General features: G+C 31.5%; 2 long non-coding RNA genes across 2 annotated transcripts in view; one reads left to right on the forward strand and one right to left on the reverse strand.

Moving 5' to 3' along the window:
- The window catches only part of LOC111633335, a 39,252-nt gene extending 22,879 nt beyond the window's left edge, over positions 1-16,373 (forward strand). Inside the window, exon 4 of the long non-coding RNA XR_002758040.1 lies at positions 15,218-16,373. This is a non-coding gene — a long non-coding RNA (uncharacterized LOC111633335). The remainder of the gene's footprint in view (positions 1-15,217) is intronic.
- Positions 1,769-23,570, reverse strand: part of LOC111633336 — a 52,276-nt gene continuing 30,474 nt past the window's right edge. Inside the window, exons 2-3 of the long non-coding RNA XR_002758041.1 lie at positions 2,115-2,207; positions 1,769-1,955 (exon numbers count right to left, since the gene is read on the reverse strand). This is a non-coding gene — a long non-coding RNA (uncharacterized LOC111633336). The remainder of the gene's footprint in view (positions 1,956-2,114; positions 2,208-23,570) is intronic.

The following is a 23,570-nucleotide window of genomic DNA, read 5'->3' on the forward strand; positions in this document are numbered from 1 at the left end:
GATATAAAAAAGGTTCTATTTTATAACCACATTACTGATAAAGTTACAGGTAAATTGAAGATATTTAAGAAAGTAAAAATGACTTTTTACAATTCCCTATTCCTACCCCCGGATGTCGTCTTGATGAAATACTGCTATTTAAATCGACTTTTGATGATTCCATGTTTCTCCCAATGATCAATGATGTCTGGATGTATCATTGATCCATCCTTACACTCCAGCCATTATCTGAAATGATACGAGTATCGACAGGAAACTGTGAATGACTAATGATTTTTTTTCCGACTTTGTAAAACTCCCGAGATATCTTTACTAACCAAAATACAGCACTAGGAAAATTTTCTTACAAAATATCTGTTCAAATATATTGTCAACAGGTTTATGGATATCTGGCTTTAAAACTATATCGCCACATCTACATTGCGATTGATCGAAGATATTCTCTTCGCACGATAACAGATTCAGTTGTCATCACAATACTGACAAGCATATTCCCATGGGAACATTTATGATACAATCGAGTTACTAAAATATTCAGAAAATTTTCGACACGTCCTTTCATCGAAAGGTCAAGAAAATTTTCTAACTTTTCTATCCAAAATTATTTTATTTTATTCCCGTTTTTACCACCGAAATCTCTTTAAATACCTCCAAACCAATCAAAAACACAGTTAAAACGTCTGCAGCAACATAACATCTGCAACAATTGTTGACTTTGTTCTTTTACAAACTCGAGTCTCGACCTTGTCATTGTCGCAAGAGTTGTGTTAATTATGTATAATTAGTCTCATTAGCTTTATTTTCAAGCTATTCAAAAATAATAATTACCGAGTTCTCACTAATTAGCTACTAATTAACAGTCATTAAGAGATTCTTTGTATGCAAAGAGATGAAATCAAGCATAAATTAACTTTATATTGTCTGTACTTTCGCTGCTTAACATTTTTCAAATTAATGGAAAATTCACGAGCTCTCCCTATAATTTCAAATGTTTTTTTTTTCCTGCAAATTATAACCTTTTAATGTAGACTTAATCATACTTTTAGAAAGAGTTTATCTTTTGTGGCTCGTTATTTTCCAAACGTTAACGTCTCTTTCTTCTGTATCTAAGCTATAAAGAAAAGTAGGCTACCATGTGATTTTTCACTATTAAATTTAGTTGCCATATTTATCTCCTTTCGGTCCGGTCCACGTCATAGATTTAAACATCACGATCGGCATCATCAAAATGGTTTTTATATATATATACAATTCGTTTTTTTTTCTTTCCTTCTTTCCTTCTTTATAGAGGAAGGGAGCATAGAATAGAGAATCCAAGGAAACGGTTGTATCCAGTGCACGTGCCAGAACGGTTTCATCCGTCATTAATCCAGGCTTGCGTGTTGTCTCCAATCCTTTTGTTGCGTGTTTTGCTCTGGGATTAAAAGAATGAGGGAAATTTCGCGTGTTTAAAGAACTCGGACTAATGTGAGGGAGTGTAACAGTCGATGCACGGACGGAGATGATCGTTAATTCTGTTTTCTTGTTTTAATTGAACCTCTTGTAATGTGAGCAGCAGGCCTAGGTCAGAAAAGGGCTCCGGCAGCTGTTTGGTCACATGGTATCGTGACGTTTATTCTATAAATGTGTACTTCATGTTGATTGGGAGAAGATGTTTTGATTGAATAACAAATGCTATCATTAAAAAGCTGTTTTTTATTTTTTATTTTGTATAAAAACATTTGATTTTATTTTCGTATGAGAATTTGAACGATTACAATTTTATACAGTCAGAAAACCAACTCGGAAGAGATAAATTTCTAGAAGAGTAATTTTTCATTTTTTTTTCCCTTGTTACGAGAAGTATTAATACATTCGAGACTTCGTTGGTAAAGGCACGAATAATGGAGAAGAATGAGAGTAAAATTCAGTTCAAATCTTTTTCAATAGGTTGTGATTTTTATATAATTCATTCGCTGAAAATAATAAATAAATAAATAAATAAAATACACAGGAAAAACTCTACGAAATCTAAAAAAAGATAGCTTAAGTTAATATTAATCTTATGCAGTTTTAAATCTTAAAAAAAAATAGGGTACATAATAGCAAAATTAACAATTATTTTAAGCGCTTACCTTTTTAAAATAGTCTTGTTTGTGCTAAACGAGGTTGGAGAAGTATTTGCGTGTGTTTTCTTTAATACTGCTCTTAAAAGGTTTTCTCCTTTCCTAATAAAAAGAAAGAAAGAAAAAAAATCTGAGATTTTTAATGGGCTTACTAGTGACTTATGGGCTCAAAATTAATTTTAAAATACCATAACATTATGGTAAGTTTAATTAAGGTGTGGATTTACGTCAACGATTAGTGACATTGTCTATCATTAAAAAGGGAAAAGTTTGTTAATAGTGGTTGGAATATTCTTCTATTTTGTGGCAAAAAACAGCTGGCGTATCACACTGGAAACATAATATTAACCCTGTTTTATACACATCAATTGTAAGAGTACATTAAACATTCCTTTTTACTGTTTATAATTGCTGTTTGGAGAACTAAATTTTACTAGAAAATGACGAGATGAATTCACGCAAATTGTACAATTTTTCTTCACTCATTAAAATGCAGGCAGTTGTTGATTGCAGTCGGACATGCAAAAGTGTGTAGTTCCACCTACTTATTTCTCGCCTCTCATAAACTCTAGTTATTTTCATTAATTACCCCCTAACATACTTTGATTTCTGCTCTTGTAAATGCCGTGTTTTAAATATAATATGTTTCTAATTCAGATCAACTCTTTTAAATTTTTCTCTCCTCCCTCCCATTCGTGACGTTAACGAAAGATTTTATTTATTTATTTATTTATTTATAATTTTATTCCCAAAAATATTATTTATAAACAGGAAAAGTTTCGTGAAGATTATCATATTATTATTTAAAAAATTATTTTTAGAAACATTTAAATTTTTTAATAAACTCGTGATGTCGTTTTAAATTATTTCCATGTCTTGTGTGACCTAACAAATGTTTTCAGTCAAGCTTATGTTTTTATATAAAGAAAAAAATAATAATAATGTATTAGATTTATTAAGACAGCTTCTTATTGGTTAGAAAAGTTGTTCTTTAACGATGGAAAGGGAAGGAGAACGTTTGTTTAAAATACTAATTTTAAATTTTATATTAATCGATGTTTCATTAAAAACGATACTATTAATTATTTATAATTATTACTCCGCTTAAGAAAGAAAAAAAAACCCATGAAAATGCATTGAGTTTGTTTATAATATGAAATTTGGCTTGTGCCTTTTTTTAATTATGTAAATTATTTATTCAATTTAGAGAATTTTTTAGATTATGATTTAAGTCTGTAGCAATATATATTTTTTTGTCGTATAGTTTTCTTACGGAAGAAGAAAAAAATAAGAGTTTTTCTTAAGATAAAACGAAAAAAAAAATTTATAAAAAAAATCAACGTTTTTCCCTCCATCTTATTTTCTTAGCTTCCTTTTTTTTTATCCGTTTGGAGCAACAAAAAATATTTTTAGAAAAGCCCAATCTTTTTTCTATCGACTGAGTAGACTACTGTATTAGCTTGGCAACCATTTAATTTATATTCACTTCATGTTCTTTCATTTATTCCGTTCGTTATTTGCCTAGAAAAGTCATTAATGTAAAAGATGCAATGTCGAACTTAACGTGGAGTTTTCCATTCATACGTCCTGACCTCTTACACGGGCTATTCGAACGAACTTTGACCCCCTATATGAAGATACGTACCAGATACAAATATTAACAGGAATCGTCACGCTTTTAATAAATAAATATATATAAAACACTATTATCAATATTGCATACTGATTTACTATTATTAACTTTTCATACCCCCGTGTAAAGAGGTTCTGTCCTGATTCTTACAACGACCGTAATGTGTGCCAGGTGGTCAAGAACTATACTCGTCTTTGCATATGTTTAGAATTGCATAAATCTCGTCCCTTAGATGAGTTTGTTTGCCTGTTAAATTATTTTCTCCTTAATTAATTATTAAAATATGTAATACGATCGAGTAGCCTTTTTATAATTTAAAAAAAAAAAGGGAAGAAAAAAAAATTTGTATAAAAGTTGTAACGGAATCAATTATCTCATTAAATAAGTTCTCCATTTTTACACGCATTAACTTAATTTCTGTTGAACACCGAAGTCACTCTTCTGTTTATAAAATAATTTATATTCAAGAAATAATTAGTCGAGATCATAAAAACTTGTCCTATTAACGAATTATCAAAGTATAGATGCAGTTGAAGCATAAAATGTGATTTGCCAAGTAAATTAGATGCTCGAATTTCTTTTTTTTTCATATATATTTTCTCGATTCAAAAAAGAAATTGAAGCAAGGGACTATCAAAAGATAATCTCTTATCTTCTGCTTATCTATTTGTCATTAATGTTATCTGGCGACATGGAGTGGGCGATTGTTATAGAAAAATCAATGCTCGATTGTCGTACAAATTGCATCAAATAAGTTTACTGTGTCCGTACGATGTTATAGTAAATTAGTTTTGCTAAATCATTTTTATGTATTCGTCAATATTCAGAGACTCTAACCGAATTTCTCGAATGTAGAGGTGTGAAGTATGTTTACAATATTTTACTTCATCTTATTGCCGTGTAAATTTTAAATTGGATTACACTCTCCTCAACTCCGTATGAAACGTTCGTACTTTTCTTTACATACTGGATTGTAATTACTTAAACATAAGACTTTCATCTTTATCAACTAAAGTCTGCTCTAATGAAATTTCTTTTTCCCCCTTTTTTTTCCTTCCTTTTTTCATTTCGCTCCTGTATCGTTCTTTCTCCCTCCCATCCCTTCTCTCTCTCTCTCTCTGTCTCTCTCCCTCTCCCTCTCTTCTCTCGCTCTCTCCTTACAATTTCTTTGGTCCAAATTTTCTGGATTAATGTTTGTGGAGAGGGCATAAACCTGTCTCTTTTCTATCAAACTTGGATTTAATCTGAACATTTGGGAGAATCTTCCTGGATGTTTCGTCAAATTTTTCAGTCTACGTCTTTACATTTCGTCCCCCACTAAAAGTCTTCTAAGGAAAAGAATTTATTTGTTGACTTTAAAAGTATATTTTGTTATCCATTGTTTCTCTCAGGAGCCCATTTGTGTTATTTTTATGGAAAATGTATGTTTAAGAAATCTTTTTCCTAGAAACGTGATGTGAAAAATCATTTTAGAAAATATTTTGATTGATGAAAAACTCCCGAATCGAATTGGATTTCTTCTTCTTCTTCTTCTTCTTCTTCTTTTCCCTTTTAGGTATAAATTGTTGTTAGATTTTATTTAATTATAAATGAAGTAAACGATTGTTTTTTTTATTTATTTATTTATTATTTTTTAAAAAAAATCCTTATTACTTTTTAATTTTAAGAGAATTTTTCACCGTATAAATCTGGCTAATATGCCCCAAGTAACCTTAAAGTTATCCATCAGATGCTCTTTCTCCTGGCTAAAACACCTGTTATTGTACATACCTATTCCGTACGTGATCTAGTGCTAATTTTGCCCATAAATGTTTCATGATTTTTGCCAACTAGACATTCCTCAATTTTTTTGCTCCTAATTGGTGATTGCTCTTTTCCGTGAGTGTGCATCGATGTGAAAACGTCAAATGAACGAAAAAGAAATCATTCTCGAGAACAACCTCTTAAAAAACACAAAGCTTTTAATAAGTTATGCTTGACTTGGAGGAATCATAAGCTCTCTCTCCCCTTAATTCTTTTAACTATATAAAAAGAATTCTGTTAAAAAATGCCATCTACAATATTTTAACACGAATCTAAGAAAATGACTTCTTTTTTTTTTTTTTTATTATTTCTTCGTCTCGAAGAAGCTTTGGTGTGTGTGGTGGTCCTCTAATCCTATTTTTAATTCTTAATAAACGGGAGTATTTTCTACCAAACCAACATTACAATAACGGTTATTAGTCTGAAAGTCATTAATCCCAAATGCGCATTGCTGTTACATGATTTGTATTTATTGGTAGAATTCAAGTGATTAGTCGGCAGTGGTTTGGAGAACTGTATTGATTTTCCAATAAAAATCCTGCTCCGATGACGAAAGCGGAACAGAGTGTGAAATTGTATAAAAACTAAATGTTTTGGCGCTATTTTTTTTTATTTCTTATTTTTTATTTCCTCGAGCTTTAGCGCTCGGAATAATTATCATTATTTATTATGTAGATAATTAATTATGGTCTAAATTTGTTTGTTAAGACCGGAGCCAAGCCGAGAATTCGATGACAAATCACCTAGCATTTCCCTCAGGCCAACTGCATCTTTGTATCCCGATCGAAGAGAATTTTGTTAAAGTATAATATTGAATACATGCATTTTCATGAGTTGAGGTTTTTTTTTTCTTCCCCCTTCTTCTTCTTCTTCTCTCTCTCTCTCTTTCTTCTCCTTTCTTCTCCGTCAGCTGGAAAAGGTGGCCACATAAGCGTAGAATACGGAAAATACAGTTACTATGCCATTCACTTCTAACTTTAATTTCTGTAGTTCTTACATTCCATTTAATTCAGTTTTCATCCGCGTTGAATGGATAAGGTTTATATCATAATGTAAAATTTCTACATTCTTTGAATATTCCTTAATGCTCTTTCAGTTTATTTCCCGTTTCGTTCTCTGTCTGTCTACATTTAATTCGTTTAGAATTAAGTGAGTATAGTTAAGGTTTTTTGCCGTAATTTAAAGATGGCAAAGGGTTAAATTTTAAAACAATGAAGTTTTTTCGAATCGAAAAAGGCGGTTAAAAACATTTCCATCCTTATTACTGATTCTATGAAATAAATCGTTGCATAATTGTCTCTTCCAGGAATATTCTAACCGATTCATTTGACCATAATTGTCTTCGTCTGGTATGTAGTTTTGTCACTTCAATCGGACGAATATTAATTATTTTTATTACTTTTTCTCTCTCTCATTTTTTTAAGAAAAAAAAATCCATTCCTTAATCACAATTATTAATGATAATTTTATTAAAATTTAATTATATTTTATGAACCACATATATATATTTTTTAAATCCAGCAATACGGAAGTAATCATATATATCTCGTAAGCTTATCCTCTATTAAAACGGGACGACGATAGACGAATGATTGAATGACCATAACAATGAACTGATCAAATTTAGTGTGCATCCTGTAATTACCATTGGCTGCACTTAACTTTAATTGGAAGAAGAGTTCAATACGTTAATCCTTTAATTTTATTCTCCTGGAAGTTTTTCTTGATAAAACATTGAAGAAACATTTGGTATTTTTTAGTCAGTCTTTTATTAACGAATGATCTATGGTAGATAGTTTAGGTAAATGCACTGAGTGAAATTCCTTCAGAATTAATTTCATCGATCAAAAAGGTATGAATGACACCAATCTTTCTTTAGTGAGTTCAGAGACAGACGAAGCAATTGACTAGGACAACTTAGTTTTTCTTTAGGATTCTATCTCGTGGAATTAGACAGTAAAATTAAGTGGCATACAGTGAGGTATGTCACTCGTCTGCTATTCGTTTCGTTACAAAAAGTCAGCATCTCAAATCTTTCATAACTACTCAACCTGAACCCAGAAAAAGTATTTTTCGGCGCCGTCATGGCTAACTCCTGAAGGCAGATAGATGATTGGTTAAAATTATACATCGCTAAGATCTACTAAAGAAAATAATACATCTTATTACAAAATCTTCATATTTTTTTCATTCGAATTAGTAGACTAGAAATATATACATTCTTCGAATATATTCTCGATAATGTAATCACATATATATATATATATAGAGTTAAAACATACCGAAGTGTATTTTAACATTGGAAAAATTGAGATTAAATATTAATTCTTATAGTTTTTATAAGAAAATGGCTCGAGGAATGTTAACGTTGTTTCGGTAATTTAATGTTAAATTGCATGCAGTCATGGAGAGAATGTTTGGAGTAGTCTTGACCACCGATAGAGGATTATTTGGCCAGTCCGGGATCGACACTTGTAGCTGTATTGATTACAGAAAGAACAAAGACAAGTAACGAGAAGCAGAAATCGTAGTAAAAATCCCACAAAGCCTTCCTTTTAGCGCAAAATACTAAAGGGATGTCGATCTGGAGAAAACCTTAATAGGATTGAAAACGTATCACACTCAGCGTTACAAGAAAATAAATACTTCTAATAAAGAAAGAAAAAAAAAAAAAGAAGAGTAAAATCCGAGAAGATTGGATTAATCAACGAAGTAAAAAGCGATATTTTCAAATTGGAAGTTTTTCCATCTTGAACGATTAAAAACGAGAGACTAGTAATGTTTAATCGACGCCGTTTGTGACCATTAAATAATGATTGTTATCTAGAAGATCGATGCGATTAATTTTGGCGAGTGAGAAGTTGGCAAAGTAAAGGAAAAATGCACATAAATGACAAGACAAAAACTCTAGTTAATTCTTCATATACTAGTTAGCTATCAGTCAATTGGACCATCAGTAGGTAGAAGAACACGTGACCGTTGAAATCGGCTCCATCCATCATTTCTAGCTATTCAGTACAGCACATTGATGTCATAAATCAAGCCTTGCTTCGGTCTGACGTTGCTTGCTGATCACAAGGATCGTCTACAAGGCAAACATCATCACAATACACACCTAAGAATATACTAAGTGGCGATGATAAATAGAGATTTGAACAAATTGTTTATTGTAATCTGGCAAGTGAGCAGAGTGACAAACATTAAGTACGATGATGAATATCCTACAATTACTCCGTTTTGTCTCTAAAAATGTTTAGTTAAGAATTGAAAAGATGAAAGATGACTAAGAGTTTGAAAGACTTTTTCCCCTATTAATTTTCTTTCGGTGTGATGTGATGACCTCCCGACATGAAGTATGACATTGTCATGAACACTTTTTTAATCTCCTTGTTATTTTCGAACCATTCGATTTCTGTATAGTCGTTTATCCCCTTTCGTTTATAAGTGGAAAGAGGAAAAAAAAAGAAGTGAAGAACAAACAAATTTTCTCATATTGAAATTGCAATATGCTTCATTGATCAAATATTTCCCGGACAGTTTTTTTTTCTTTTTTGTAACGAAGTTAGCGTATCAAAAGGCTTTCATCACCAAGATCAAATGAAGTAAATATTGGTGTTTACACGACTCACTTTTATTCCTAATGGAAGTCTACCTAATTGTTAGCAAGCTAGCCACAAAAATTTCATTAATTTTTCTCTCAGAAACCATTTCTAAAATTTCTTTTCCTTAAGAATAAATGGATTTCGGGGGATGCGACTTGCCGAAACAACTTTATTATTGCTTTTTTTTTTTTTTCAATTAACTTTCAAATTTATGAAGGTTTTTGTTTTATTACTTTGTTTAAATTTGCAATTAATTTCCTAGTATAATAATTTTTCACGATAATTATCGATCAGTACAGGTAGGCGCCAACGATCTAGAATTAAGGGTAATTTAAACGTAAAGTATAAGATACTTTTAAATAAATTATATAAATTTAAAGGCATTTTTATAAATAATAATGACGATAAAAGATGAGCAGTAACTATTAAAATTATTACTTTTATTAGCTAGAAAACTGCTATCGCAATATATGCATCACAATACGCTTTTTAAAACGCTTATTGGGCCAAGTCATTGACTAACAGGCACAATTAATCATAAAAATGAGAACAAAATTTTAAAGATGGCTATCCCCTGAGGGATTACACCCCCACATACTGAATATACTTCAGTATCGTAAATCCCATTTCTTTACCTAGCGATTTGAATATTGGCCAACAAAAGTCGTTAGCAACACCATTTAACGGTCGAAGAGATGCTAAATGTGCCGACAAGGGGATCGGCGAGATAACTTTGGATGTGGACAATAACGCTGAAGAGATAACAGGACCCGTATACCTCTTCTCGTTTTTCACCCTCCAGTCGAGAGGTAAGGACGTCAATATTCAGATTAGGTACTTGTGTTAAATCATACAGCCAGGTCAGACCTGCAGGCAAAGGCAGCCAACTAACACGTCATATTTCTCACATTATTATACACACTATGGCCGAAGCAATCATTAAATATGAGAATTATATCTGCAGACTCGGAATTTGCATACGACTAACAAAATATGGGCTTTATTGATATTTTTATCCGCACAGACTTTATGGCCTAATATTGTTTAAAAAAAAAAAAAATGGAGAAACCTTACAAGTTGCCTGCAAAATGATTACGGAATTTAATTATTCTGCTATCTCCGTTTTATTTTCTCTCTACCTCTTAAAAAAAAAAAGAGATTAATTATAGGCCTGCATATTTACGTTTTAATTTATATAAACATTAAAAAAATGGAGTGACTTTACTACTTATAATACTAGGAAAAACTAAAGTACAGATTGAAAAATAAAAGTCTTTTCGCGTGAAAATAATTTATTAAAAAGAAAAAAAAAGAAGGAAAGAAAGAAAGAAAGAAAAAACAGCAACATTGGATCAAAGTGAATCAACACTAAGTAATTTTTGAATTAATTAGGCAGATCCGCGTCGTGTCTATTCCAACTATCAATAGCCTCATAAGCCAAGGTTATGAACTTAGATCACACTTCTCAGATTTTTTTAATGATTTATAACATCAGGCGTGACATATTTGTTTTATTTATGAGTTGTTTAGTCAAAAGAACATGGTTGGGTCAAAGCTCATTGGCTGAAGGAATCGTGGGCAAGAAAATAATAACCTTATACATTGTAAATGTTTCTAACAATCTCCATTAATTCACTAATTTCTCATTAATATTTAACGATGTCAATAACCTATAAGAGCTTAAGAGTTAAGGGAGAAGAAGAAGAAGAGCGGCTTTTCTTTATATCGAATTTATTTTTACAATCGTCAAATCGACTTTAATTGAGATCGATGACTTTTGTTTATATGGTGAAAGATTTGTATTGGGGCTATATATATTTTTTTACTGGAGATGATCGATTGTTTGTTGCTTTTTATTATTATTATTATTATTATACTAAAAATTTTAACATTCATTTTTAATTTATGATTATAATCGCGTTATCTTTATCGATTTCCGCATTTCCACAAAAATATCAAAATTTATTTATAATTTACTTTCTATCTCATCTACTTATTTAAAATAGTAATTTACTGATTTTCATCAGTATCGATTTTGTAAATCCAGTTTTATGATAAAATATTCAACTAATTGACTTACCGTTACAGGACTATTTGTTATTTAAACTCAATTAAGTCGGTTCTATTTTATTTTCTTTACATAAAAAAAAGAAAAAGAAAAAAAAAAGAAATTTATTCTAACTCTTGTTTTTAATATATAAAATTAAAATGTAATTTTTAATCTATAGGATTAGATTAAGTAATCATTAATTACTTTATTCAACAGATTATCATTGTCATGTATCAATAGGCTGCTTGGTCTTTATATAATTTTATACAGATTTTGGTGGGTAGTTTTATTACTTTTTTTTCTTCTTTTTCTTCTTTTTCTATCCAAGAGACGTGAGTAAATTTCTACAGTTTTCATTGATTCATATTCACTTAGTGCCTTGTGCAAATAAGTGAAAATGGACTTGTGAATTTATTGGGATTAAAGCTGAGATGTTAGGATTAAACAGGATTTTAAAGGGTTTATATTGATAATATTCACTAAGAAATGCTTAGAAAATGTAATTGAATTCAGAAATTTTAATATTATATTCTTACATAGTTATTTTCACTAAAAATTAATTTTATAAAATTATTCTTGGATATTTTTTCCCCTCTCTCCTTTCCCTCTTATTATTATTCCTCTTTAAGATATAATTACATTTATTTATTATTTTTTTAGGTACAGAAATAAAATAATTTATTCTTCTATATTTGTTTTTATCGATAAATATCTAATCAATCTATTTATATAAGATAAAAAAATTACCTGATAATTTGTTAGATTATATTGTCAGACAATTTTTTTTCTCCTATTATCGATTACTTTTCTGATTGGAATTAATTATTAATTATTTATTATCTATCATAATTAACGTTATAACCAGTCTTATAATGTAAACAGCAATTAAGATAATACAAATAAATGAATTGTAAATGATTTAAATGTCCTATAAATAGTCTTTTATAAACTTTTATTAAATAAATAAGTATATATAGGTCATGAGAATGTGAAGGTCAAAGGGGATGAAATCGGGAGTAGGGGTGATATGTCCGGGTTTTATCTTAGCTTATATTTTCCTCACTGTCTTAGAGAGTAACACTGAAAAATTTCGTCCGGATCGGTGAAAGGGTTTAGAAATACATAAGGGACAAACATACAAACAGACATTTTATTTTATATCATTAATTTAAATGTTATAAATTTTTTTAAAGTTTGTAAAATAGATAAGCACGAAAATAATTTAATTTGTATAATTTACATCGATATTTTACGAATTTTTTTCGAAAATACATTAATATATATATATATATTTATTTATTTATTTATCTATTTATTTATCTTTTAGCTTTTTGTTCGTACTTGTTTGTTATTAATATGTATATATTTGTTTTTTTGTTGCTGTTGTTTATTTATTTATTTATTTATTTTTGTCATATGTTTGTTATTTGTGATGTTTATAATTATTTACCATTTGTTATGGCGCAGCTTAGCCTATATGGCTCTTGTGCCAAAAAACCAAAACCAACCAACCAGTGGTGCATTTTGAACTTCTCCTGTCCAAAGTTTGTATGTGGATGCTTATGAGCCTTTACTATCTCTCAGGAGAGAACAGTTGTCTTTTTTTTATTATATAAAACAGAAATCGCTTACTATACCTTCAGTAGATGGTGCAGTATCAGATACTCAGCTGAAAAGGTTATTTGAAGCTCGCCGAAGTAGTGTCCGTACATTCATCATAAGAATGGAGAATGTGAGCAGCACGATTGATCTGAACATAGGCAACATCTCACAGATTGAGGTTAATAGTATTCCACCTTGGTCAACCCTAGTGATAGATGTATATTTAAGCTTAAAGCAATTTCCAAAGGAATCAATTTCAGACTACGTCTACAGACAGCACTTTGCAGAAATTCAACGTTGTGACAGGAATTTAATTTCTATTTATACAGATGGATCTAAATCTGATGATTACGTTAGCTGAGCCTTTGTATGCCAGGATGAAATAGTGGCAGAACAAATTTCATCTAATTCTTTTATTTTTTCTGCAGAGTTGTATGCTNTTATTAACGTTATATATATATATATATATGTGTTTTTATAGTAGGAAAAATAGTAAATCTGGATAATTGCAAAATGATTTAGGTGAGAGTTGATAGAGCGAAGTAAACTTAGGGAATCGAATCCATTTCTGAGGATTGGTGAACCATTAAACTAATAGACTATGCATATTGTATTCCTGATTGCTTTGTCCTTCCGATAGGGCTTTTGTAGCGTGTCAATAGACTTTGTACTCTAAAAAAGTTCAAATAATCTTTATATATAAAGTTATAATTGATAATAGTCAAGGAATATCTAAGAAATTACTCTTTAAAATTGGATTAAAGATGTATCAAAATCATAGGTTATGAGTTTTTTGGCCATTCTTTTATATCCAAAAAGTACATTTTCTATAGATAAGAGTTATTATCCCTCTAACAGCCATGGAATGATTAGAACTAACTGTACGTGACCCATAGTAAATTTTAGCCTTCGTCTTTTATAATCTTAAGGATAAATCTGTTTCGAACAACCTTGCTAATGGAATTAACTTTTAATGAATAATCATTAAAAAAAAATATACCCCCTCTCTCTCTCCCCTCCTCTTTTACTTCTTGATGTAAAACATGTTTTCGACATCTTTCGGTTTAAACAAATTATTTTAAATTGTCACCTGAAAAGGGGTCGAGAAGTAACACTTTCTACCAAATCTTTCTAATTTCATTAAACAGTTAATCCATTTAGTAAGACGAGTTTTTTTAACAAGATTAATTTTCGATCATGCTTAAATTTTAGCTTCGTCATAACGTGAACGACGATAAATTATTTATCTACACACAATGCTGAAATTTTCTCTAAAATTCCTCGAGTTTGTTTATTTTAGGACCTAAGTTATCGAGTAAAAACACTGTCGAGTATCTAATTTATTAGTAAATTTGATTTTTTTTAATTTAAAAATTCGTAAAAGAGAGACGAAGTATGGAAAAATTAATTTATTCTTTAATTACAGTCGACCCCCTATAACACTGTTGATTTTTCCGTTTTATATGAATTCCTTGTTGTACGAGTCACTTTGATTTTACAAATACGTGAGCCGTTTACAGTCTGGCACACGTATTTGTAAAATCTAAGTGACTCGTACAACAAGGAATTCATATAAAACGGAAAAATCAACAGTGTTATATGGGGTATTCGAGCTTTTATATAAATTGTAGAATGTAGGAGTTAGAATTTTTAAGAGAAAACAGAGAGAGAGAGAGGTGGAAACAAAGAGTTAGAAGTCCATCACTTTCAATCCCTTGCATATTTTGCTTCGCTTTAATATTCAAAAAAGACGGTATTACTAGGAATATTATTAATGTGAAAAATATAGAATATTCTAGCTACACTCTGGATAAAAATTTCTGATGGATAACGCTATCTAAAGTCTTCCTCCATCTCAGTTTCTCTCTGTGGATAGGAAACAATAGCTGATGGGAAAACGATGTAAATTAGCCTAGACATTAGGGAGCTGGGATCTGTACCTGAGCTGTGTTAGATCAAGGCTAAAGCGAATGATACTCTCGACGGTCTTATGTGTTGTCGAGGGTTGATTGATTTCGCTACAAGATCATCGGAGAGCTAGCTGGGTAAAGTCCCACCAGTGAGAGCAGTCCACACATTTATCATGGCGACCTCCAAGACGGTTATACTTAGGTAAATGATGATTATCTGCTCCTACAACTTTAAGGGAGGATGGGGATAAAAAACTAGTAAAGGGTAGTCCACGGTACAGGATGGGTGAAGGGTATTCTTCCCCTCATTGTGCTCAATAGGGTAAGATTATAATGTTTCGATTAAGTCGATGCAATAGTCTGATAGATGCATCGACTACAGCTTCGACGATGGAACTTTTCCTCGCTAATGGTAGAAATATATATCCTAATTGGATGNAGAATGGTAAATTACTTTAATAAATAGAACGATCGTGGATTTTATTTTATTCCAATTGAATATTTTTTTCTAGGATGAATGATCCGTTATGGATGATGATGATGATGATGATGATGATGATGATCCGGTATATTCCAGGTGAGATTTGAATATTAATAGATGGAATTTAAGATGCGATTTCCTCTTTAGCAACTTCACAGACATAAAAGTTGTCCCAGGGATGATGAATCTATCAGAGATAATTTCTGCCATCTCACTCTCAGGTTGGGGGTAACAATAATCATAGAAAGAACACAGTCTGCAATAATGATTTGAAATATTCCTACAGTGAAATTAGATTTCGCGACCTTCATTACAAGTCTCCTGGTCTGCAACCATTAAAGGCGGGAGGGACGTTGATGATGGACAACGAACATTAGAGAGGAGCTGGAGATTAAAAGAAAGACCTAATTGTGCTAATGGAAAGAGAGAGAAACGATAACAGTACCAAACTGCGAATCATTATTCGTTTGAAATGAGAAGGAGATGTTTGGACTGGACATTTTCAAGATGTACTTGTTAGTAGTTTAATATACGATAGAAATTTCTTAGCCATTAAAAGACAATATATGCAAATTTAACATTAAATGCTTATACGTACAAGAACTTCTATATTCTGTTTGGTTTATGGCCGAATCTTAGAAACAGAATGAAAAATGGTTAATGACTTTTTCAGTAAAATTCATTTTTTTTCCATCATCGTCCGTCTAAAACAAAGAGTCTGAACTCCCTCTCCGAGGAGTACAATCAGCTTGCAAATTGACCATCCGGTTGGAACTCAATGCTCACAGATAACCGAATCAGGATCTCCCAGGATAGTTTCGAGCATCCGCAAAACGAGTTTTCTTTATTATAATTGCTTTCATGATAAAGATGGGCACGTGCAACCACCGCAGACTCCCTGGCAATTGTAATAATCTTTAATTAAATTGTATCAAATAAAGATAAATTTGCGTAATTGAGTATTTTTATTCATTTTTTCTACGATAATTCATCGAAAACCATCGCCTGTTTTCAATTTTATTGAGTGTGTCTGAGACCGACTTTCCCTTTTTGGGAATTTCTCTACATCCACATTAGCATTGTCACTTTAATATCGCAATTTTTCTATTAATTACTCAAGTTATATCATAATATTCCACAAGTAAATTTGACAAAAGGTATGATATTACACGATAACTTTGCAAAGATATTCGGTTAATGGAAAGAAAATAATGAGAAAAATGCAGAGCACAACTTGTGTTTTTCTATTTATCATCACGATTCAGGCAGACTTCTATTTACGAAGAAACTGTGTTAAGTTGCCGAAGTAATTATTTTTCTTTGTGCCAATTTTCTCCAGTGCACAGTTTGTTTGTTCATTGATTGATTAATAATGACCATGTGTGATGCAAACATTCGATTCTTACAACGTATAGTAAATGAAGACGGTGGATTTTTAATGGTTTTTATAATCGATGGCTTGCAAAAAAAAATAAAACAAAAAAAAAACTTGAAGCGAGGAAAACGAAAATATTTATAAAACCAGTAAATAATGATGTTTGATTTAAAGTTTAAAAGGTTCTCATTGTGCTTCGTACCCAATGACACAGAACATAGTATCTCAAGCAAGAAATGATGACACTGACCTCATACGGTGACCCAGACAGTTGCAAAATTGAAGATATTGACGTCAGAGTTTCGTCAACCATTCACAAAGTATCTGAAGGAAGAATTTTCGATTGAGATTCGATACCCTGTCATCAGGTAGTGAATATCTCCATCGAAGAGAACCAAGAGATGTGGCTTGTGTTTATCGATGCATGAATGGTTAATTTCCGTTTCCCTGGAGATGTCATTAGTGTCAAAAGTCTAGAAGGCTGAAGTGAGTCCGTACTGTGATTAATCATTATTATACTACGACGGTAGCTTGGCAGCTCAAATTGGCTGCTTCGTATATAGGATCGCTATACTTAGCGAGCATAAATCACACATCCAGCAACTTGGATTAAGTAAATAAAAACGTCTCCCTGACAAACAAATTACACTGTTTTCTTTAATCGGCCTCCTTCTTCTAAAAATTAATGCTTTTTTTTTTTTAAACTAAGCAAGGTACTACGTCCCGGCAGCAGCAGCAGCATTGTGAAGAGTTGGTCCCCCGGGAATGCTTTCTTTTCGCATTGATGAACATATCAACGCTTTCCAAAGATTCTTTTTAGACGTTCCGCTTTTTTTTTGGTAAAATAAGCCGCTATTTCATCGATTGGAAATTTCGAAATATGTTTCTTCTTAGTCAATTTCGGTAATTTTGCATCGGAAGAGAGGGCACAGATCCATCCATTTCGCCAACAAATATAGATTGGCGACAGCTTTTTAATGATTTTTACTCATTCTTCCGCCGTTCGCGAAAACATGAAAGATTGCAAACTTTCAAAACACCACCTTCCCCGTCTTCTAGAAAAGCCTAAAGCCCTTGGGAAAGGAAAAAAAAAAACCTGTCGAGTAATCAAGATAGATTAGATGAAGTTTTCCCGGTCAGCGCAATTGGTTATGCTACGGTCAGATGACCCTAACACCAACTCTGGATTCATTATGTGAATCAAATGTTGATCTAATTCTAAATTTGCATTTAATTATTTCAATTGAAGTCTTTTTTTTTCCTTTGTTTTCCCCTCTTCTTATTAGCGAAGCGTATGGATAAATCTTGGAAGTAATCCTATTTGTTTCTTTACATCAGATTGTATTTGACAGAGTAAGCAATATTGACTGAACTGAATAATCGATAACTATACAAGAATGGGAAGAAAAAAAAAAAAAGAAAATATGCATTCTGTCGGTCCCAAAGCAGCTGTAGTTGATTCTATAAAGAGGAATAAATTGCAGGTAGAACATTTCCAATCAAAAAATTAGATGCAAAGAAACGTTTTCAATTTGTGATTAATATCAATGTCATCGCTGGTTATTAAGAATTTTTATTTCATTTGAAATATCTACTTTAAATGGTAAAGGAATCTAGAAATAAATATGAATATAACGACGATAAATCACTGTTTATCATTAATTCTCTCGACCCGTTATTATAAGTCCCAATACATAAAGTTTGTATAGTTTAGAAATTCGTTTTCTTTCCATATTTGTTTAGGGTCATCCAATTATAATTATCTTCAAATATATTAACGCTAAAAAGCATGGAATAAATCGCTAGATTCTCTTCTATAAGTATCTCGCATCAGAATGGTTTCAGTCGAGAACATAAGCCACAGTTTTAATTTGTCGCAGCTATTGGTCAGATTTATTTAATGGAAGCCTATTTTATGACTGTTTCTTGCATCTATGCTTCAGTTATTAAGGTTAATTATATGTAGTAACGGTTTATGGCGTTAAGTTCCATTAAGGTAGATGATTTATGTAAGGATGTGTTGCAGGTTCTTTCATATAAGATCTTGGGAAGGATATCAAAAATATTTTCCTAAATACTAAAGAGTTCTAACGGTTTTTCTTCTAAAGAATATATTAATTACCATCCATTCTAATTATTGGAAAAAAGATTATTATAATAATAATTATTTTTTTTAAGTAGAATTGATTAAAGTTCGGCGTGTTTAACGAGTATAAATTAACGTACGATTCTTAGAAAATTTTCATTACCGGATTGCATGGTCTGTTGTGTGCTCTTTTATTTACATCAAAGCTGGTTTTTATAAAACTGGATTGTAGTTTAAACCGTTGTCCTTAAAAAATAATTCCAGATTTACCAATCAATTATTTAAAAGAAAACTAACGAGATACATCTGTAAGTATCTAACATCGTGCAGTCAAAAATAACGATCCGTCCCCGGCTCTCTCTCTCTCTCTTAGTCCTACCGGTTTTTTTTTTTTTGGACAGAAAAAAAAAAATGTATACTCTACCGTCAAATCCCCTCAACATTGATCGCAGTGAATGTTTCCCTCCCTCAGCTAAAGAATGAGGATGACCTACTAGATAACACCTCTGTCATAACGTGTCGTCTATTCCTACTGACATCATTGGTTATCATTTGGACAATTTCCAGTGGAAGACCTTGAGGGGGCTGCTGGGGGACATACCTGACCCTCGAGTTCACTGCACCCTCGTTCGGTACTGGACACTCTCTTCGTATGGGAATTTCAACGGATTTATTTGATCCTTCTTCATCCACCGTTGCCTGATGTTATGACGTGACATACTTCACGCGAGAATATCACGTAGTTACATATGTTATGTAAACAAGAGAATGTTGTGTACCGAAGGAATTTAACACATATTCCTCACGAAATTAATTGCTCTTTATTTTTCAATTGCTCATTTATCAATATTAAATGATTTTTTTTTTAATCGAGATTTAATTAAAATGTGTTGGCCTGCGATAACTGTATTAGTTCCAGATAATGCTTCGTCGTCTTAAAAAATAATATATAAGAGTGATAGATAGTTATTAAATGAATAGCGTTTTAAAAGGCTTTAAATCGGAGGACGATAAGTTAAAGAAATAATGAAGATCCGGAATAACGACCTCTCGACTAATCCGAAAATTCGAAGAGGGCGATAATCGTGTGACCTATCAGGTGTGGTCACAGGTCCTTTCCGTTATCTCATCGGCAATGGTTTTAGAAAGTAACGATTAACGGCGCCGATCGAGATATCTGAAGATGTTTATTCGTATCTTTGTTTAGATAATTGAAAGGACAATTATTACTGCTTAGCAGATAGTGTCTACAATGATGTAAGTAATCTGTCATAGCTGTCACCCTGATCTCCACCTATTGTCTCTTAGAAAAATCAAATACGCTCCGGACATACTAATTGTTATGCAAGGCCGATCTCACTCTTTTGGCCCCAGGCTTTATAGCAGCCACGTGTGCCACTGCGGTCCTGGCAGGTGGAGCTCGCACTTCGTTCCCGGCAAGGAAACAGATCTTCCTGCTAACGACGCCTTTTTATCTAACCCATCAACTGTCAGTGCAAACCAGCAGAACCAGGCCTACGGCTTGCCACCCAAGTGACGGATCTCGGCTCTTCACGCGTGTATGTTATGTCACGAATGACACACCGTGACTTTTCTCCTCTTTGCCATTTACCACACACCCACTCTCCATCAACAGCAATAACCTTCAAGTGTCAAAATCAGAAACATCGCCGCTTTCGACTGCACAATCTGACGTATGGAATAACTGAAGATACCGCCATCTAGGAGAAGAGATTAAGTTTTGATCGCGACAATCCCTCCCCCCTGTACGTTTTTATCAATTTTAATTATTATTCTACACTGTTTTTTTATTATTGTGGGAGGTGAAAACTAATCACGTTCGAATTGGCTCCCCATTGCTTCATCCGTTATAGATTATATTGGGGGATGGTTCGAGATCGGGTGGTGTTTTTTTTTTTTACTTTTCTGTAAAATTTTTTAACCTCTGGAATGTCGCAATTATTAGTAACCATAGTTATGGTAGCCCGAGGATAAAGAAGCTTTGGTATAAAAGAACCATGTCAGTCACACATCGCTAAATCTTTGGTATTTCTTATTATCTAAATAAAACGACTCACAACAGAAATGGCTTTTCGTTTATAGTATCTACCTCGAGGCAGCGGTATTTTTTTTTTATTTTTTTTTATTATTTAAAAAGCGTCGCCTTGATCAGAAAGGATTTATGTTACTTTGTTTATTTAAGCCCATTTTTCACTCCAGGCTGTTGGCCTTTCCATCTATGATGTATATATTTCATAAAAACCCAAGAGAAACTCTTTTAATTAAAAAAAAAATATACATATCTATCAATTAAAACAGCTTTGTTATTATTAGAACTGTCACACAAAGAATAATGATTAAGTAATAATAATATATGACATTAGAGAAATTTGATTCCTTTTAATATATATTTTTCGTTGGCTTTGGACTTTGGAACTATATCGAGGTAATTTACTTTTTAAAGGCTACAGAAACACCTGCAGTTTTCTGCAAAGGTTTCTCTTAATGAATTGAATTTAAAAAAAGAAGAAGAAGAAGAAGAAAAAAAATATATATATTATCTCGATCCGTACATTAAAAATTCTTCATCCAAGTAAGTGGGAGAATCACCTGCTTCAAATATTCTTTTCTGTGATATTAGAGATTAATATAAAAAGAAAAAAAAAAGAGCATTAAAAAAATCTGTCATGTACAACTACCACTGGGAGAAAACGTCGAAAATTCCAACTTATGAAGATGTTAGGGAACTAATTTGGCAATATCGGGAGTATCTCTAGGTGTCCTAATGTCATCCATCATTTTACCTGCACACCTGTCAGGTAGAGAAATAACGGAGTTCAAACTATCACCTTCCTCCCTCTTCTCCGATCCACCACACCCAATTAGAATGTCGTCCACCCATCAAGACACACGACCTGATTCAGTTCCGACTATTTTATATCACGGAAAGCACTCAACAATCCACGTGCACACACACACACACACACACACTTGTATATATATATATATATATATATATATATCTACTGTTACATTTACTGTATTTAATGAATAATTCATGATATATCTAGTCATTAAAACAATTAGAAAATTAGAAAGTCTGAAGGAAAATAAATAAATATGTTAATGACTAAACCCAAACTTCTGTACTAATCAAATTATTTTATGCTATATCTTGGCTAATTATATTTAAAGTAATTTATATTAAAGGCAGAAAGTTAGATTGCCATTTTGTATTAATATGAATAATTTAGAATATTTTAGAAGAAAAGCTCAACCCAGAATAGAACTTTAAACTCTCAACTTTTGCTAATTGTGGAGATGTATTATCAGTTACACTAATCAAATATTTGACTAATGTTCATTTCTAGACTAGTTGATTTAAGCAAACAGATGGAATAACTTTATTCCTTGGGCCATGTTCTGGTCATTGTCCTTCATCTCTGAGAGACGGTGTTTACATCACAAACCGGTCACTGATTAGCTAATCAGTGATCGGCTCTTAAATACAGTATAATCTCTGATTAGCAGACAAGCAGACACCATTGGGACCGAGATGTTTGTCTGCTATTTAGAGGTAAATATAATAGATGTCCTGTTTGAAGGGTCTGGGGATTGTAAAAATATTTGTTAAGTAGAGGTGTCCACTATTCAGATGTGTCCTTTAATGGAGGTTTCTTTGTAATTTGTAAAATAATAAAATAATCATTTATAACTTATTTTTCAACCATTATTTATAAATGTTTTAATTTTCTCAATTTCTATAGTTTTATATTGTTTTTAAGTTAAAAAAAGTTTCCCAAAAATTTTAATTTATTTTTCTATGTTAATCAAATTTTATCAAGAAGTTTCTTATAAGTAATTATTATTTTAGTGCTGTTACTCCAATGGAATGTGATATTCCAGCAGAAAATGCTGAGCAAAGCAATAACAACATAGAAACAGAAGATTTCATTTTAAACTTATCAGAAACTGCCACACAAAATGCAGCAGATGAAAATAAAATTCCAGAAGATGACAAAGAATTATTTGAAGATGAACACAATAGTGATGTATCAATGCAAGCACAAGAAGTAAATTTTTATTTTTACTTTCAAAATATATCAAAATATGCTTTTTTTTTATTAAGTCTGCTATTACAGGATGCCGAGAAAATGAAAGCTCCTATTTGTCCTGAATTAGTACAACCTAATTATTCCTGTAAAGGTATTTTTTCAAATTTTTTTGCATTATATCCAGTGTTATGACATTAAATTGAAAACTGTAATGTACCTATTTTATAAAACTGAAAATTTAAAAGTTAAAGATTAATTTATAGGATTTACATATTCTCTGATCACTTATTTAAATACAGCAATAACAATATGAATTTTTCAAAAGAAACAGAAGAATAAATGACTGGAATAAAGTTACTAACTAATAAGACAAAATATTTTAGAAAAATAATTTAGAATAAAACTTCTATCCTGTTAAGAAAAACAATGAATTAAATATTTTAGAAAAATAATTTAATTCATTGTTTTTCTTAACAGGATAGAAGTTTTATTCTATAATTTTATTTTAAAATTTAATCATAAAATAATAAATTCTTACATTAGAATGCAGTATTCCCTCTATATCTCTAGTTGTGCATTTCAAACTTCTCTGCAGATGATTGAAATTGTTGCTAATATCAAACACTACATGTTTTCTAACGTACATACATACAATACTTAATATACAGTTTAATGTAAAACTTACATAGTCATATTAAGCAAGCTATATAAAGCACTGCATAGTATTTGTAGCGATACTGCAAACATGAATATTGCTTACATTATGTTGTGGATGCTGTAGAATGACTGTAAGTGAGAGATTAGGGAGACAGTTGACAAAGGAAAATTCTTGACAATGTCCAGGCAGGCACAAGTGAAATTTATGTGT

Source organism: Centruroides sculpturatus, unplaced genomic scaffold (genome assembly GCF_000671375.1).
Source record: "Centruroides sculpturatus isolate CEXI.00-Female unplaced genomic scaffold, Cexi_2.0 scaffold888, whole genome shotgun sequence".
NCBI classification, from domain to species: Eukaryota; Metazoa; Arthropoda; class Arachnida; order Scorpiones; family Buthidae; genus Centruroides; species Centruroides sculpturatus.